The sequence below is a fragment of the Balaenoptera borealis genome (assembly GCF_965194805.1).
Source record: "Balaenoptera borealis genome assembly, chromosome: 20".
Lineage (NCBI taxonomy): Eukaryota > Metazoa > Chordata > Mammalia > Artiodactyla > Balaenopteridae > Balaenoptera > Balaenoptera borealis.
This window is the reverse complement of record NC_138879.1, coordinates 37458986-37478391: the sequence shown is the minus strand read 5'-3', so window position 1 is coordinate 37478391 and position 19406 is coordinate 37458986. Positions and strand designations below refer to the sequence as shown.

Here is a 19406-nt window from a genome sequence, read left to right as displayed (position 1 = left end):
TAAGATATACATAAAGGGAATACTAGAAGGAAAAAAAAGAAAGGAACAGAAGACATATTTGAAGTAATAATGACCAAGATTTTCCCCAAACTGATGTCAGGCACCAAACCACAGATCTAGGAAGCTCAGAGAACACCAAACAAGATAAATGCCCAAAATATTACATGTAAACATATCATCTTCAAACTACAGAAAATCAAAGGTAAAAAAAAAAAAATCCTGAAAGAAACCAGTTACCCACAGAGGAACAAAGATAAGAATTACATCCAACTTCTCCTCGAAAGCATGCAAGCAAGAAGCGAGTGGAGTGAGATATTTAAAGCATTGACAGAAAAAAAACACCAACCTAAAATTCTGTACCCTGAGAAGTTATCCTTCAAAAGTGAAGGAGAAATAAAGACTTTCTCAAACAAAAATTGAGGGAATTTGTTGCCAGTAGACCTGCCTTTCAAGAAATATTAAAAGAAGTTCTTTAGAGAGAGGAAAAATTCTTTATATACATAAAGTAAGGAAGAGCATGGAAAAAGGAATAGTAAATATGAATTTAAAACTGTCATTTGGGCTTCCCTGGTGGCGCAGTGGTTGAGAATCTGCCTGCCAATGCAGGGGACACCGGTTTGAGCCCTGGTCTGGGAAGATCCCACATGCCGCGGAGCAACTGGGCCCGTGAGCCACAATTACTGAGCCTGCGCGTCTGGAGCCTGTGCTCCGCAACAAGAGAGGCCGCGATAGTGAGAGGCCCGCGCACCGTGATGAAGAGTGGCCCCCACTTGCCACAACTAGAGAAAGCCCTCGCACAGAAACGAAGACCCAACACAGCCATAAATAAAATTAAAAAAAAAAAAGAAAATGCTCCCTATTTCACTTACAAAATTAATTAAAAAAAAAAAATTTCATTTTTTTAATTTGACCTAACATATAACACTTTGTTCAAAATAATAATACCAATAATATCAATAAATAATAGTATACAGTTGACCCTTAAAACAGGTTTGAACTGCACAGTTCCACTTACATAAATTTTTTTCAGTAAATATATTGGAAATTTTTTTGAAGGTTTGCAAAAATTTGAAAAAACTCACAGATGAACCATGGAGCCTAGAAATACAAATAAATAAATAAATAGGAAAAAGGTATATCATAAATGCATGAAATATATGTAGATGCTAGTCTATCCTTCCATAGGCATAAGGTGAGTGATATTTAATATAAAATTAATGTGTTAGTTTTCTTACTATTTTTTAACTTTCAAAGAATTACATTACCGTACAATATTCCTCTCTGTTTCATAACTGGAGAAACTGCACATCAGCATATCATCACAGGTAAGTGTTTTTTAAAAAAATGTAACAATGTTTCCAGTACCATATTATGAATATGACTGTAATACTTTATACCCTAAATTTTAAATGATTCATTCATTCATGTATAGGTCAGGCTACCGTGAAGCAACTGTATCAATTACACTAAGTTACCATAAAGCAAACATACTGCAGCTTTTTCATTATCAATATATGAATTTTTATACCTCTAAATAAATATAAATTTCTTTTTCACATCATCTTTTCATTTTTGATGTCCAGTGTTAGAAATGCATATAACATCTACAGTGCTTTGTATCATATAAGATAATATTGATGTAGGTATTGACAGATGCTTCATCATCTTATAGATGATGTAAACTTACAGTATTGATACAGTACTGTAAATATATTTTCTCTTCCTTATGATTTTCTTAATAACATTTTCCTCTCTCTAGCTTATTTTATTGTAAGAATACATATAACATGCAAAATATGTGTTAATTGTCTTTATGTTACCTATTGGTAAGGCTTCTGGTCAACAGTAGGCTACTAGTACTTAAGTTTTGGGGGAGTCAAAAATTATACACATATTTTTGACCGCTGGGGGGTTGGTGCCCCTAACCCCTGCATTGTTCAAGAGTCAACTGTATATGCTTATATATGCATGAAATAAATGACAGCAATGATACAAGGGATGGAGTGAGGAATTAAGATTACACTGTTACTATAAGGTACTCACACTACCCATGAAGTGGTATAGTGTTATGGGAAAGTACATATGGATTTGCCATAAATACATATTGCAAAACCTAGGGCAACCAGTAAAAAAGGGGAAGGGAGGAAGGGAGGGAAGGAATATGATGGTTATGCTAGAAAGGAGAGAAAATGGAATCAAATAAAACACTTATTTAGTGTCTGTGCCACTGCACAGGGCCAGAGCCCACCAGGGCCAGAGCCCACCTGGGCCAGACCCTGGGCCACTACCTGGGCCAAGACACATGCGTGCGTCCCACTGGTGCTCCCTGCGGCGGCAGAAGTTTTGCAGGTTGCATTGAACTCGGGACCTCTGCAAAGAAGACCCACTGGGTTTTATTCGTTCTGAGATTGCAGCCTCCAGCCACGCATGAGTGCTGGATATGTACCAGGCAATGCTGAGGGAGACCAAGCACTTCAGAGCCAACAACTACAGAACTTACACCAGCAGGAGGATGAGAGATGTCTTCAGAGAAAATAAGAATGTAAAGGATCCTGTAAAAATTCAACCCCTAATGAATAAAGCCAAAAGAGATCCTGGGATAATCCACTGACAGGTCCACATTGGCCAACTGTATTTGACTGACAAGCTTGTCAGTTAGAATCAAGAGAAGCCCAGGACCTAGGGAGCTGGGACCAGCCACCACCGGCAGCCATGGACCACCTTCAGCATCCATTCTGCTTTGCATGGGGGCTCCCAGGGGACCACGAGTGGCCTTTGCATCAGCTTTAAATAGGCTCTTGCTGTGTCTGCCCTAAGAACTGATAAACTGAGTGAGGATTCCATTCTTCTGCAGCCTTAGTGACAAAGGATGGCTGTCTCTCCTTGGTTCAAGTGTTAGAATGAAGAGCTGGAGCTCCTCAAAAGACTGCTGTGTATTATTGTGTCTCCTCCACCCTACCCCATTTCTGTAGCTCCTCAGCACTTGTATAGAGCATTTCCAGATTTTGTTTCTTGGTCCTTGACAATAAACTACAAAATGCATAAAAAGAGTGGGAAACAAAAAGAGGAACACAGAACAAGAGCAAAAAATAGAAAACAGTCATAAATATGGTAAATATTAATCCAACCTTATAAATAATCACTTTGAACATCAATGGTCTAAATACACCAATTGAAAGACAGAAATTGTCAGAGAGGATCATAAAACAAGACCCAAATATTTGATGTCTAAAAGAAACCCACTTTAGATATGAAAAAACTTATAGACTAAAAGTAAATGAATGGAGAAAAATATACCATGCTAACACTAATCAGAAGAAAGCAGAGTACCTATATTAATTTCAGACACAGAAGACCTCAAAGAAAGGAAAGTTATCAGAGATAAAAAAAAAAGGGGCATTACATAATGATAAAGGGGCCAATTCTCCAAGAAAAAAAAAAAAACAATCCTTAACATGTATGTGCCTAACAACAGTGTGTCAAACTATATGGGGCAAAAACTAATAGAACTGCAAGAGAAATAGATAAATCCACTATCATAGGTGGAGTTGCTATCAGAAATGGACAAACCTAGCAAGCAGAAAATCACTAAGGACATAGCTGAACTCAACAATATCACCAATCAACTGAATATAACTGACATGTATAGACTACTTCATCCAACAGTGGTAGAATACACATTCTTCCCAACTTCACATGGACCATTTACCAAGATAGACCACATTCTGGAGATAAAACATACTTCAACAAGTTAAAAAAAATAAAAATCATACAATGTCTGCACTTAGACCACAATCAAATTAAATTAGAAATCAATAACAGAAAGATAACTAGAATATCCCAAAATATGTGAGGATTAAAAAACACATGGCTAAATAACACATGGATCAATGAAAAAAATCTCAAGAGAAATTTAAAAATAGTTTGAGCTTAATGAAAATAAAAACACACCTTATCAAAATACATGGTAGGCAGTGAAAGTAGTGTTGTGAGAGGAATTTATAGCACCGAAAGCATGTATTAGAAAAGAAGATCTAAAGTCAATAATCTAAGCTGCTACCTTAGAAAACTAGAAAAAGAGCAAACTAAATCCAAATTAAGCAGAAGAAAAGAAATAATAATAATTAGAGCTTAAATCAATGAAATTGAAACCAGAAACTCAATGGAGAAAAATCAATGAAACCAAAACCTGCTTCTTTGAAAAAAAAATCAATAAAATCAGTAAGTCTCTAGCCAGGCTCACTAAGAAAAAAAGAGAGAAGACAAAAATTACTAATATCAGAAATGAAAGAGCGACATCACTACAGAGCCTACGGACGCTAAGGATAATAAAAAAAAAATACTATGAACAACTCTATGCCCACAAATTTGATAACCTAATGAAACAAACCAATTCCTTGAAAGATACAACTTGCCAAATCTGACACAAGAAGAAATGGACAATATGAATAGGCCTAGATATATTAAACAATTAAATCAATAATTAGTAACCTTCCAAAAAGAAAGCACCAGACCCAGACAGGTTCACTTGTGAATTCTACCAAACATTCAAGGAAGAAACTATACCAATTCTCTACAATCTTTTTCAGAGGATAGATGCAGAGGGAATGCTGCCAACTCATTCTATTAGGCCAGCATTACCCTAATACCAAAACCAGGCAAAGACATTAAAAGAAAGCTACACACCAATATTTCTCATGAACACAAATGAAAAAATCCTCAACCAAATAATAGCAAGATAATATTAACAAACTGAATCCAATGTGTAAAAAGAATTATAAACCATGACCAAGTGTGATTTATCCCAGCTATGCAGGTTGGTTCAACATTTGAAAATCAATTAATATAATCCATCACACATTGGTGGGCTAAGAAAGAAAAATCACATGATCATATCAATAGCTGCAAAAAAGGATTTGACAAAATCCACACATACATTATAAAACCTCTCAGTATACTAGGAACAGAGGAACACTTCCTCAAGTTGATGAAGAATATCTACAAAAAAATCTACAGCTAACATCATACTTAATGGTGAGAAACTTTAAAGATTTCTGAGATCAGGTACAAGGCAATGATATTCCTTCTCACCATTTCTTTTCAAGTGTATGTCCTTCCTTATGTTATAAGACAAGAAAAGGAAATATATGGTATACAAATTGAGAGGGCTTCCCTGGTGGTGCAGTGGATAAGAATCCTCCTGCCAATGCAGGGGACATGGGTTCGAGCCCTGGTCCGGGAAGATCCCACGTGCTGTGGAGCAACTAAGCCAATGCTCCACAACTACTGAGCCTGCACGCCACAGCTACTGAGCCCATGTGCCTAGAGCCTGTGCTCCGCAACAAAGAGCAGCCCCCACTCACCGTGACTAGAGAAAGCCCGCACGCAGCAACAAAGACCCAACACAGCCAAAAATAAATAAATAAATAAATTTATTTTTTTAAAAAAAATTGAGAAGGAAGGTATAAAACTGTCTCTGTCAATCGTCTATGTAGAAAATTTGGAAGTATCAACAAAAAACCTCCTGAAACTAGTAAGTGATTATATCAAGGTTCCAGGATACAAGGTTCATTTATAAAGGTCAATTACTTTCCTATATACTAACAATGAACAAGTGGATTTTGGAAATGAAAACACAATACCAATTACATTAGCACCCCCCAAAATGAAATACCTAGGTATAAATCTGACAAAATATGTACAAGATCTATAGGAGGAAAACTACAAAATTCTGATGAACAAAATCAAAGAACAACAAAATAAATGCAGAGACATTCCATGTTCATGGATAGGAAGACTCAGTATCATTAAGATGTCAGTTCTACCCAACTTCATCTATAGATTAAATTCAATCTCAATCAAGATTCCAGTAAGTAATTTTGTGAATATTGACAAACTAATTCTAAACTGTATATGAAAAGGTAAAAGATCCAAAATAGCCAACACAGTACTGAAGGAGAAGAACAAAATTGGAGGACTATGCCACCCAACTTCAACACTTACTATAATCAAGACAGTATGACAGGCAAAAGAACTAACAAATACATTGATGGAACAGAATAGCGAGTCCAGAAATAAACCAACATAAATATAGTTAAGTGAACTTTGATAAAAGAGCAAAGGCAAAACACTGGAGCAAAGACAGCCTCTTCAACAAATGGCACTGGAACCACTGGACATCCACATGCAAAAAGAATGAACCTAGATCCACATCTCACAACCTACACAAAAATAAACTCAAAGTGAACCCAGACCTAAATGTAAAACACTAAAGTATGAAACTCCTAGAAAAGAACAAAGGCAAAAACCTAGATGACCTTGGGTATGGTGCTGACTTTTTAGATATAACACCACAGGCACAATCTGTGAAAGAAATAACTGATAATTAGACTTCATTAAAATTAAAAACTTCTCCTCTGTGAAAGACAAGGTCAAGAGAATGAGGAGGCAAACCTCAGCCTGGGAAACGAATACTTGCAAAAGACACATCTGATAAAGGAATTAACCAAAATATACAAAAAAGCACTCTTAAAACTCAACAAGAAAAAAACAAACAACCCAATTTAAAAATGGGCCAAAGACCTTAGACACCTCACCAAAGAAGACAAAAATGTAGCAAATAGGGGCTTCCCTGGTGGTGCAGTGGTTAAGAATCCGCCTGCCAATGCAGGGGACACAGGTTTGAGCCCTGGTCTGGGAAGATCCCACATGCCACGGAGCAACTAAGCCCGTGCGCCACAACTACTGAGCCTGTGCTCTAGAACCCACGAGCCACAACTACTGAGCCCGCGTGCCTAGAGCCCGTGCTCCACAACAAGAGAAGCCACCGCAATGAGAAGCCCTCTCACCGCAACAAAGAGTAGCGCCTGCTCACTGTAACTAGAGAAAGCCTGTGCACAGCAACGAAGACCCAATGCAGTCTAAAAAATTAAATAATTAATTAATTTTTAAAAAATGTAGCAAATAAGCATATGAGAAGATGCTCAACATCATATGTCATTAGACTAATGCATGTTAAACAACGAGATACTACCACACACTTATTAGAATGGCTAAAATCAGGAAAAATGACAACACCAAATGCTGACAAGAATGTGGAGATCTGGAACAAAAGGAATTCATTCATTGCCAGTGGAATACAAAGTAGTACAGCCACTTCGAAAGAAAGTTTGGCAGTCTCTTACAAAACTAAACCTACTCTTACCATATGATCAAGCAGTCATGCTCCTTAGTATTTACCCACAGGAGGTGAAAACATATGCCCACACAAAACCTGCACACAAATGATGAGAGCAGCTCTATTCATAACTGCCAAAACTTGGAAGCAATCACTATGTCCTTCAGTAGGTGAATGGATAAATAAACTGTGGTACAACCAGACAATGGAATAGTACTTAGCACTAAAAGGAAATGAGCTATTAAGCCATAAAAAGACAAGGAGGAATCTTAAATATTACTACATACTGAAGGGCTGTAGTCTAAAGGGCTACATACTGTATGATTCCAAGTATATATGCCATTCTGGAAAAGGCAAAACTATGGAGACAGTAATAAGATCAGCGATTGACAGTGGTTTGCAGGGAGAGAGGGAAGGGATGAATAGGCAGAACACAAAGGATTTTTCGGGCAGTGAAAATACTCTGTATGATATAATGAGAGATACATGTTATTATACATTTGCCCAAACCCATTAAATGTACAGCACCCAGAGTGAATGGTAATGTAAACTATGGACACTGGATGATTATGACCTCTCAATATAGGTTCATCAGTTGTAAGAAATGTATCATTCTGGTGGGGGATGTTGATAATGAGGTGGCTGGGGAAGGGCGTACATGGAAAATCTGTGTACCCTCCCTTCAATTTTACAGTGATTCTTAAACTGATCCTTTATAAAAATAAAGTCTCAATTAAAAATTCATAATTAAAAAAATAACTGATGATTTAAGGGAAAAAATAATAATAAAATACTCTATGGTTCCCAATACATACAAAAGTAAAGTATATAACAAAAATTACCAGGGCGGAGTCAATATGGCAGAGTAGGAGGACACAGAGTTTGCGTCTCCTCACAACTAGGACACCTACCAGGCACTGGTGGCGGACCACGGACACCTAAGGAGACGGGAGGAACCCCCGAGCAACTGAGTAGGACGAGGGGAGAGGAGAACAGGAAGTGGGATGGGACCAGCAGCCCAATGGGTGGCTGGGGGAGGGGATGGGTTCCCACACTCAGGAGGGGCCCACTCACAATGAGGGGATCAGTGGGGACAGGGAGAGACCCTCAGGGGATTAGAGGACTGGAAGAGAATAGGCCAGCATTTCCCCCACCCACTCGAGCCCCCAGGAGCCTACTAAGGTCCCAGGCTTGATCCTCTGCCCTCTTGAGGCCCCGTCCAGCCACGCTGGGCCTAAGTCCTGTCCCTGCACCCCCACCCAGGGTCTTATCTCTGCACTACACCACAGCCAGAGGTGTGTATTAAGTGGGGCAGGGTCTAGCCTCAGGACCCGCGTGGGCAGAGGTGGCCACACGGGTCCTGAGGCTAGACCCTGCCCCACCTAATCCCCACCCCCGCCTAGGCTCCGTCACCCACAGCCAAGGGCTTTGCAGGCCCCTTTTTCTTTTTCCATTTTTTCTTCTTTTTTTTTTTTGTGGTTGTGGTTCTGTTTTACCTTGCTGTTGTTTCACATATTTTTCATTTTTTCTAATAAATTTTTTATTTTTCTAATTTTATTTTATCTTTTATTCTTTGTTATTGTTCTGCTCCTTTTGGTTTGTTCCCCCCTCTTTTCTTTTTGCTGTTGTGGTTCTGTTTTACCCTGTTGTTTTTGTTATGCTTATATTTTTATTTTTTCTAATATATTTTCTATTTCTCTAATATTATTTTATTTTTTATTCTTTGTTATTGCACTGCTTTTTTTTTTCTTTTGTCACGCTGTGGCTGGCGGGATCTTGGTTCCCAGGCAAGAGGTCAGGCCTCAGTTCCTGTGGTGGGAGCACCAAGTCCAAACTGCTGGACTAAAAGAGGACCTCAGACCTCAGGGAATATTCATCAGAGTGAGGTCTCCCAGAGATCTGCATCTCGGCACCAAGACCAGGCTCTACCCAACAGCCTAAAAATTCCAGTGCTGGATGCCTCAGGTCAAACAATCAGTAAGACAGGAACACAGGCCCACCCATCAAAAAAAAAAAAAAAAAAAAATTAGAGAACAAAAGAATAAGTTACAGATGAAGGAGCAAGGTAAAAACCTACAGGACCAAATAAATGAAAAGGAAATAGGCAACCTACCCAAAAAAGAATTCAGAGTAATGTTAGTAAAAATGATCCAAAATCTCGGAAACAGAATGGAGGCACGGACCGAGAAAATACAAGAAATGTTTAACAAAGACCTATAAGAACTAAAGAACAAAGAGTGATGAATAACACAGTAACTGAAATGAATAATACACTAGAAGGAATCAATAGCAGAATAACTGAGGCTGAAGAACGAATAAGTGAGCTGGAAGATAGAATGGTGGAAATAACTGCCAAGGAGCAGAATAAAGAAAAAAGAATGAAAAGAATTGAGGACAGTCTCAGAGATCTCTGGGACAACATTAAATGCACCAACATTTGAATCATAGGGGTCCCAGAAGAAGAAGAGAAAGACAAAGGGTCTGAGAAAATATTTGAAGAGATTATGGTCAAAAACTTCCCTAACATGGGAAAGGAAATAGCCAACCAAGTCCGGGAAGTGTAGAGAGTCCCTACAGGATAAACCAAACGAGAAACACACCAAGACACATAATTATCAAATGAACAAAATTTAAATAGAAAGAAAAAATATTAAAAGCAGCAAGGAAAAAGCAACAAATAACATACAAGGGAATTCCCATAAGGTTATCAGCTGATTTTTCAGCAGAAACTCTGCAGGCCAGAAGGGAGTGGCAGGACATATTTAAAGTGATGAAAAGGAACAGCCTACAACCAAGATTACTCTACCCAGCAAGGATCTCATTCAGATTCAATGGAGAAATCAAAACCTTCACAAACAAGCAAAAGCTAAGAGAATTCAGCACCCCCAAACCAGCTTTACAACAAATGCTAAAGGAACTTCTCTAGGAGGGAAACACAAGAGAAGAAAACAACCCACAAAAAGAAATCCAAAACAATTAAGAAAATGGTAATAGGAACATACATATTGATAATACCTTGAATGTAAATGGATTAAATGTCCAATCAAAAGACACAGACTGGCTGAATGGATACAAAAACGAGACTCATATATATGCTGTCTTACAAGAGACCCACTTCAGACCTAGGGATACATACAGACTGAAAGTGAGGGGATGGAAAAAGATATTCCATGCAAATGGATATCAAAAGAAAGCCAGAGTAGCAATATTCGTATCAGATAAAACAGACTTTAAAATAAAGACTGTTACAAGAGATAAGGAAAGGCACTACATAATGATCAATCCAAGAAGAAAATATAACAATTATAAGTATTTATGCACCCAACATAGGAGCACCTCAATACACAAGGCAAATGCTAACAGGGAAATCGACATTTTCCCATAAAAAGGGATATTGACAATAACACAATAATAGTGAGGGACTTTAACACTCCACTTACACCAATGGACAAGTCATCCAGACAGAAAATAAATAAGGAAACACAAGCTTTAAATGACACAACAGACCAGATAGATTTAATTGATATTTATAGGACATTCCACCCGAAAGCAGCAGAATACACTTTCTTCTCAAGAGCACACAGAACATTCTCCAGGATAGATCACAACTTGGGTCACAGATCAAGCCTCAGAAAATTTAAGAAAACTGAAATCGTATCAAGCATCTTCTCTGACCACAACGCTATGAGATTAGAAATCAATCACAGGAAAAAAACTGGAAAAAACACAAACACATGGAGGCTAAACAGTACACTGCTAAATAACCAAGGGATCACTGAAGAAATCGAAAAGGAAATAAATAGTACCTAGAAAAAAATGACAACAAAAACATGAAGACCCAAAACCTATGGGACGCAGCAAAAGCAGTTCTAAGAGGAAAGTTTATAGCAATTCAATCTCACCTCAAGAAACAAGAAAAATCTCAAATAAACAATCTAACATTACACCTAAAGCAACTCGAGAAAGAAGAACAAAAAAACCCCCCAAAGTTAGTAGAAGGAAAGAAACCATAAAGATCAGAGCAGAAATAAATGAAATAGAAACAAAGAAAACAATAGCAAAGGTCCATAAAACTAAAAGTTGACTCTTTGAGAAGATAAACAAAATTGATAAACTTTTAGCCACACTCATCAAGAAAAAAAGGGAGAGGTCTCAATCAATAAAATTGGAAATGAAAAAGGAGAAATTACAACTGACACTGCAGAAATACAAAGGATCATAAGAGACTACTACAAGCAACTATGACAATAAAATGGACAACCTGGAAGAAATGGACAAATTCTTGGAAAGGTACAACCTTCCAAGACTGCACCAGGGAGAATTAGAAAATATAAACAGACAAATCACAAATAATGAAATCGAAACTGTAATTAAAAATCTTCCAACAAACGAAAGTCCAGGACCAGATGGCTTCACAGGTGAATTCTATCCAACATTTAGAGAAGACCTAACACCTATCCTTCTCAAACTCTTCCAAAAAATAGCAGAGGGTGGAACACTCTCAAACTCGTTCTACGAGGTCACCATCATGCTGATACCAAAACCAGACAAAGATATCACAAAAAAAGAAAATTACACACCAATATCACTGATGAACATAGACATAAAAATCCTCAACAAAATACTAGCAAACTGAATCCAACAACGCATTAAAAGGATCATAACATAACACCATGATCAACTGGGGTTTATCCCAGGAATGCAAGGATTCTTCAATAAACGCAAATCAATCAACGTGATACAGCATATTAACAAACTGAAGAATGAAAACTCCATGTCTCAATAGATGCAGAAAAAGCTTCTGAGAAAATTCAACACCCATTTATGATAAAAACTCTCCACAAAGTGGGCACAGAGGGAACCTACCTCAACATAATAAAGGCCATATTCGACAAACCCACAGCAAACATCATTCTCAATGGTGAAAAACTGAAAGCATTTCCTCTAAGATCAGGAAAAAGAGAAGGACTTCCACTCTCACCACTATTATTCAACATAGTTTTGGAAGTCCTAGCCATGGTAATCAGGGAAGAAAAAGAAATAAAAGGAATCCAAACTGGAAAAGTAGAAGTAAAACTGTCACTGTTTGCAGATGATATGATACTATACATAGAAAATCCTAAAGATGCCACCAGAAAACTACTGAAGCTAATCAATGAATTTAGTAAAGTTGAGGGATACCAAGTTAATGCACAGAAATCTCCTGCATTCCTATACACTAACAACAAAAGATCAGAAAGAGAAATTAAGGACACAATCCTATTTACCATCGCAACAAAAAGAATAAAATACCTAGGAAAGAACCTCCCTAAGGAGGCAAAAGACCTGTACTCAGAAAATTATAAGACACTGATGAAAGAAATCAAAGATGACAAAAACAGATGGAAAGATACACATGTTCTTGGATTGGAAGAATCAATATTGTGAAATTGACTATACTACCCAAAGCAATCTACAGATTCAATGCAATCGCTATCAAATTACCAATGGCATTTTTCACAGAATTAGAGCAAAAAATTTTATAATTTGTACAGAAACACAAAAGACCCTCAATAGCCAAAGCGAATCTTGTGAAAGAAAAATGGAGTTGGAGGAATCAGGCTCCCCGACTTCAGATTATACTACAAAGCTACAGTAATCAAGACAGTATGGTACTGGCACAAAAACAGAAATATAGTTCAATGGTACAAGACAGAAAGCCCAGAGATAAACCCACGCACCTATGGTAACCTAATCTATGACAAAGGAGGCAAGAATATACAATGGAGAAGACACCCTCTTCAATAAGGGGTGCTGGGAAAACTGGAGAGCTACATGTAAAAGAATGAAATTAGAACACTACCTAACACCATACACAAAAATAAACTCAAAATGGATTAAAGACCTAAATGTAAGATTGGACACTATAAAACTCTTAGAGGGGAACAGAGGAAGAACACCCTATGACATAAATCACAGCAAGATTTTTTTTGACCCACTTCCTAGAATAATGAAAATAAAATCAAAAATAGGCAAATGAAACCTATGAAACTTAAAAGCTTTTGCACAGCAAAGGAAAACATAAACAAGACGAAAAGACAATCTTCAGAATGGGAGAAAATATTTGCAAATGAAGGAACGGACAAATCTCCAAAATATACAAACAGCTCATGCATCTCAATATCAAAAAAACAAACAACCAAATCAAAAAATAGATGGAAGAACTAAATAGACATTTCTACAAAGAAGACATACCGATGGCCAAAAGGCACATGAAAAAGATGCTCAACACCACTAATTATTAGAGAAATGCAAACCAAAACTACAACGAGGTATCACCTCACACTGGTCAGAATGGCCATCATCAAAAAATCTACAAACAATAAATGCTGGAGAGGGTGTGGAGAAAAGGGAACCCTCCTGCACTGTTGGTGGGAATGTAAATTGATACAGCCACTGTGGAGAACAGTATGGACGTTCATTGAAAAACTAAAAATAGAACTACCATATGACCCAGTAATTCCACTACTCGGCATATACCCTGAGAAAACCATAATTCAAAAAGTCATACGTACCCCAATGTTCATTGCAGCACTATTTACAATAGCCAGGACATGGAAACAATCTAAATGTCCATTGACAAATGAATGGATAAAGAAGACGTGGCACATATATATAATATATATTACTCAGCCATAAAAAGAAATGAAATTGGGTCATTTGTAAAGATGTGGATGGACCTAGAGTCTGTCATACAGAGTGAAGTAAGTCAGAAAGAGACAAACAAATACCATATATTAACACATATATATGGACTCTAGAAAAATGGTACAGATGAACCTAACTGCAGGGCAGGAATAGAGACGCAGGCATAGAGTACAAATGCGTGGACACAGGGTGGGAAGGGGAGGGTGGGATAAATTGGGAGATTAGGTTTGACATAAATACAGTATTTTACTAAATGTGTAAAATAAATAGCTAGTGGGAACCTGCTATATAGCACAGGGAGCTCAGTTCGGTGCTCTGTGATGACCTAGGTTGGGGGCGGGGGTCCAAGTGGGAGGGGATATATGTAAACATATAGCTGATTCACTTCATTGTACAGCAGAAACTAACACAACATTGTAAAGCAATTATAGTCCAATAAAAAAAAATTACATATCAGAGAGTGGAAATGAAAGTATAGTGGGAGAAAGTTTTTATACACCGTATGTCAGCGGTTCCCAACCTGTTTGGCACCAGGGACCAGTTTGGTAGAAGACAATTTTTCCATGGATTGAGGGGGATGGTTCAGGCAGTAATGCAAGCAATGAGGGGGATGATTCAGGCAGTAATGCAAGTGATGGTTCAGGTGGTAATGTGAGCGATGGGGAGCGATGGGGAGTGGCAGATGAAGCTTCGCTCACTTGCTCACCACTCACCTCCTGCTGTGCAGCCCGGTTCCTAACAGACCGTGGGGGTAGGGGACCCCTGCTGTATGTGAAGTAAAATATTTGAAAGTACATGATAAATTTAAGACGGAAATTGTAAACCTCAGAGAAACCCCAAAACAAATAAGCTAAGAGTTATACTAAGAAGAAAATGGTGGAGAAAAGATGGAATCCTAAAACATGTTCATTTGATCCAAAAGAAGGCCAAAAAAAATTTTAAGGCAAATAAAGAACAACTGAGACACACTGAAAATATACAGCAACCATACTGATTATTATATTAAATGTACAGGGTGTAAATACTCCAATTAAAAGGCAGCGTTTGTCAGAGTGGATTAAAAAGGAAGATTGAATGATGTACAAGAAACCCATTTTAAATGTAAAGACACAGATAAGTTAAAAGTAAAAGGATGAAAAAAAGATACACTACTCAAACACTAATGATAAGAAAGCCAGAGTGATTTGATTAATTAGGCAAAATAGATTTCAGAACAAAGACATTTCCTAATGACAGATGGGTTAATTCATCAAGAAGACATAATCTTAAATGTTTATACAACTAATATCAGAGCTTAAATTCCAGGAAGCGAAAATTGAAAGAATTGAAAGAAACAAATCCACAATTATAGGGCCTTTAGCACTCTTCTCTACTTTACAAGTAGACCAAAAAAATCAGTAAGGTTATAGAAGACATGAACAACATAATCAGCCAACTTGAGCTAATTGACATTTATAGACTACTACACCAAATAACAGAGTAGTAGTCTATAAATGAATACACATTTTTTCTAAGAATTCAGAGCTTTCACTGATTATTAAATTGAAAGGAATTGGAATCATATAAAATATGTTCTCTAACCACACAAATCACAAATCAATAAGAGAAACATATCTGGGGAAAAACCTAAATTATTTAGTGTTTATTTATTGTAAATAAATCTTGGGTCAGAAAAGAAATCAAAAGGAAAATGAGATAAAAAGTAACATAATATCAAAATCTGTGTGATGTGTGTAAAGCAGAAGGAAATGTATAGCTTTCAATGGTTGTTTTGGGGGGGGGAAGGACCAAAATCAATTATCTAAGCTTCAACCTCAAGAAATCAGAAGAAGAGTAAATTAAATCTAAAAAAAGTAAAATGAAGGACATAAAGACAAAAGTAGAGGGCTTCTCTGGTGGCGCAGTGGTTGAGAATCTGCCTGCCAATGCAGGGGACAAGGGTTTGAGCCCTGGTCTGGGAAGATCCCACATGCCGCGGAGCAACTGGGCCCGTGAGCCACAACTACTGAGCCTGAGCGTCTGGAGCCTCTGCTCCGCAACAAGACAGGCCGCGATAGTGAGAGGCCCGCGCACCGCGATGAAGAGTGGCCCCCACTCACCGCAACTGGAGAAAGCCCTCGCACAGAAACGAAGACCCAACACAGCCAAAAATAAAAATAATAAATAAATAATTAATAAAAAATTTTTTTAAAAAAAGACAAAAGTAGAAATCAATGAAATAGAAAATGGAAAAATCATTAAAGAAAAATCAACAAAAACAAAACCGTTTTTTAAAGATAATAAATGTATACATCTCTACCTAGATTGATCAAAAAATAAAGAGAAAAAAATGCGAATTCTGAGTATCAGAAATGAAGAGGGCATATCACTATAGATCCTATAGTTTTTTTAAAAAAAGAGAATGTTTTGAATATTATGCCAATAAATTTAAAAACTTGACTGAAATGGACAAATTTCTTGAAAGATATAATTACCAAAACCAACTCAGGGAGCAACAGAAAATCTGAATAGTCCTATATTTATTAAAGAAATTAAATGTGTAAGTGAAACCCTTTCCAAGAATAAGATGCAAGGCCCAGATGGCTTCATTGGTGAATTCTATCAAAAATTTAAGAATACCAATACTTCCAATTCATAAGGTCAGCATTACTCTCATATCAAAACCAGACAAAGATAACACACACACACAAAACACTAAAGACCAATATCTTTATTAGCAGAGATGCAAGAAATCCTTAACAAAACTCGGCAAATCAAATTTAGCAATATATAAAAAGGGTACTGAACCATGACCAAGTGGGTTTTATTCCAGCTTTCATTTGAATGTGAGATTGGGTCAGCATCCAAAAACCAAACAATGTAATTCAACATATCCATAGGATATAGGAGTAAAACCATATGATCCTACTAATGGATGCAATAAAATTTTAAATACAAAATTCAACATTCATTCATTACAAAACTTTCCACAAACTAGGAACAGAAGGCAGGACTTCCCAGGCGGTCCAGTGGTTAAACCTCCACACTTCCAATGCAGGGGGCACAGGTTCAACCCCTGGTCGGGGAACTAAGATCCCGCAAGCTGCACAGTGCAGCCAAAAAAAAAAAGAAAGAAAAAAGAAAAAAACTAGGAACAGAAGGAAACTTCCTCCACCTGATAAAGACCATATACAAAACACCTACATCAAACATCATTCTTAATGGTTTTGTTTCCCCCTAAGATTTGAACAAAGCAAAGATGTCTACTCTCACCACTCCAATTCAACCTTGGCATATCCTAGCCACTGAGATAAAACAAGAAAACATATTAAAAGCCAAACACTAAAAGAAGTAAAATGTTTATTAGAGAATGAAAACATACAGCTCTGTATTCTTAGAAAGTCCTATAAAATCTCCAAAAATATCAGCTAGAACCAAAAAGTGACTTAGCAAATTTGCAGGTTACATGGTCAATATAAAAAAATGAATTCTATTTCTATAATAGCAACACAAAGGAAATTATAAGTGGAATCATACAGTATTTTTCCTTTTCTAACTGGCTTATTTCTCTTAGCATAATATCTTCAATCTTTGTTGCAGCATGTGTCAGAATTTCCTTCCATTTTAGGGCTAAATATTCCATGTATATACCACATTTGTTTATCCATCCATCTCTCGACAGACACATAGGTTCTTTTCACCCTTTGGGTCTTGTGAATAATACTGCTATGAACATTGGTGTACCGGTATGTGTTTCAATACCTGCTTTCAATCCTTTGGGATATATACCTAGAAATGGAATTTCTGGATTATATGGTAATTCTATTTTTAATTTTTTGAAAAACTGGGAATAGATTTTTCACTGAAAATTATAAAAAGGAAGAAACTTAGAATGAACTCTCTGGTGTTGAACTGGAATTGGATGTACTATTATAAATACATAATTTTGAACATATAAATAGAGAAAAATATAAATATATATCTGTAAGTATATATTTGTCTGTGCGTGTGTTTACATGTGTATATACACACATATTACAAAGACACGTATTGCCTAGTTCTGTCTGCTGAAAGGGCCTGGAACAGCAACTCCAATAGCAATGGGCAAAGCCAATGCTGAAAACTTGGCTTCTATAAGTATTTAAAAGAAACCAGGGTTCTTTGAAAAAATGGATGAATCCAGGACTGGGGTGGGGAAACAACAAGATGGAGATGACCCTAGAACATCTTATTATGCCAGAAAGCAAGTAAGTGCTCTAAGAATAATCGATACATGTCAGAAAGACACAAGCAACTTAATTGAACCCTCACTTGAGCATTTAAACAAATCATATAGTAACAGACTATCACTCACTTAATAAAATGTAAAATCACAAGTCCATAAAGATAAATATAAAATTAATAAACTGAATGTTTGATGAGGACATGCTATTTATATAGTTTCAGAGTTCCTCCCTACAAAGTCCTCTTTAATTATGAAGGGAGAAAGATAACTTTACAGTGATGCCTAGCAGATATCATATTAATCAAGTTATCAAAGTAATCATCAGTAATGAAACAAAATGAAACTATTTGCCACCTCATAAGATGCAATAGGTAGAATGCAGCATCACTTCTGTGACATTCTTGCCAAAGATATATAACTTTAACCTAATGATAATAAAACCCAAAGTTGAGAGACATTCTAGAAAGGCTATAATCTTCTGAAGTGTCAAGGTCATGAAAGACAAGGGAAGACTGAGGAACTGTTCCAGACTGAAGAAAATAGCAAAATGACAACTAAATGCAATGTATGATTCTGAACTGGATCTTTCTGCTATAAAAACTTCATAGAGACAACGTGCAAAATCTGATCTGGTTCTGAGTATTAGATAACAATGAATCAATTATAATTTCCTGATTTTTATGGTTATATTGAAGAATGTCTTTGCTTTAGGAAATAGACACTAAAGTATTCCAGGGTGATGGAGCATCACATCAATAACTTACTCTCAAATGGTTCAGGGGAAAAAAATATATATTTGTATTGTATTTCTAATTTTTGTATAATTTTGTGACTATGTGAAAATCTTTAAAAACTTTAATAAATAAATCTATATATCTATCTGTCTGTACTGGTCAGACAATTGGTCAATTAACAAAGTAGTTTCCTAAGGTAAAGTTATCTTTCCATACCCACTATCAATGAGTGAAAAGCTTCTAAAAGGCAATTACAGATTCTACTATCACTAAATAGGTACACAGGTCAGCTAGATTGCTATACGTATTAAATATTTCTACAGATCAAGAAAAATAACTGTCAAAGCTTTCTGGAACATTCACCAAGTTCATTCAACATGATGAAGATTTGAAATTTTTGAGAATTATCCTTTCTATTTCCACTGTAGAGGTCACTATTATGTCTCTACAAGCTCTTAAAAAATCATAATTATTGGAGCTGAAGGAAACTCACTCAAGCAATTATTCACCCATTCTATCATCCTGCCCTTAGGCAAATTTTCAGATAAAGCAGGAGGTTCACACTAATGCCACCAACTTCTGGCCTCACTTACCAAGATTAAAA

The 19406-nt window shown here is 36.7% G+C and overlaps 1 protein-coding gene and 1 pseudogene across 9 annotated transcripts in view; one reads left to right on the top strand and one right to left on the bottom strand.

Annotated features, from left to right (window-relative positions):
• The window catches only part of BRIP1 (BRCA1 interacting DNA helicase 1), a 199194-nt gene that overhangs the window by 151419 nt on the left and 28369 nt on the right, over positions 1-19406 (bottom strand). The gene's annotated exons all lie outside the window — the stretch shown is intronic.
• On the top strand, positions 286-2683 carry LOC309619349 (LYR motif-containing protein 4 pseudogene; annotated as a pseudogene). Its single transcript has 2 exons — positions 286-307; positions 2415-2683. The product of its transcript is annotated as an LYR motif-containing protein 4 pseudogene (transcript).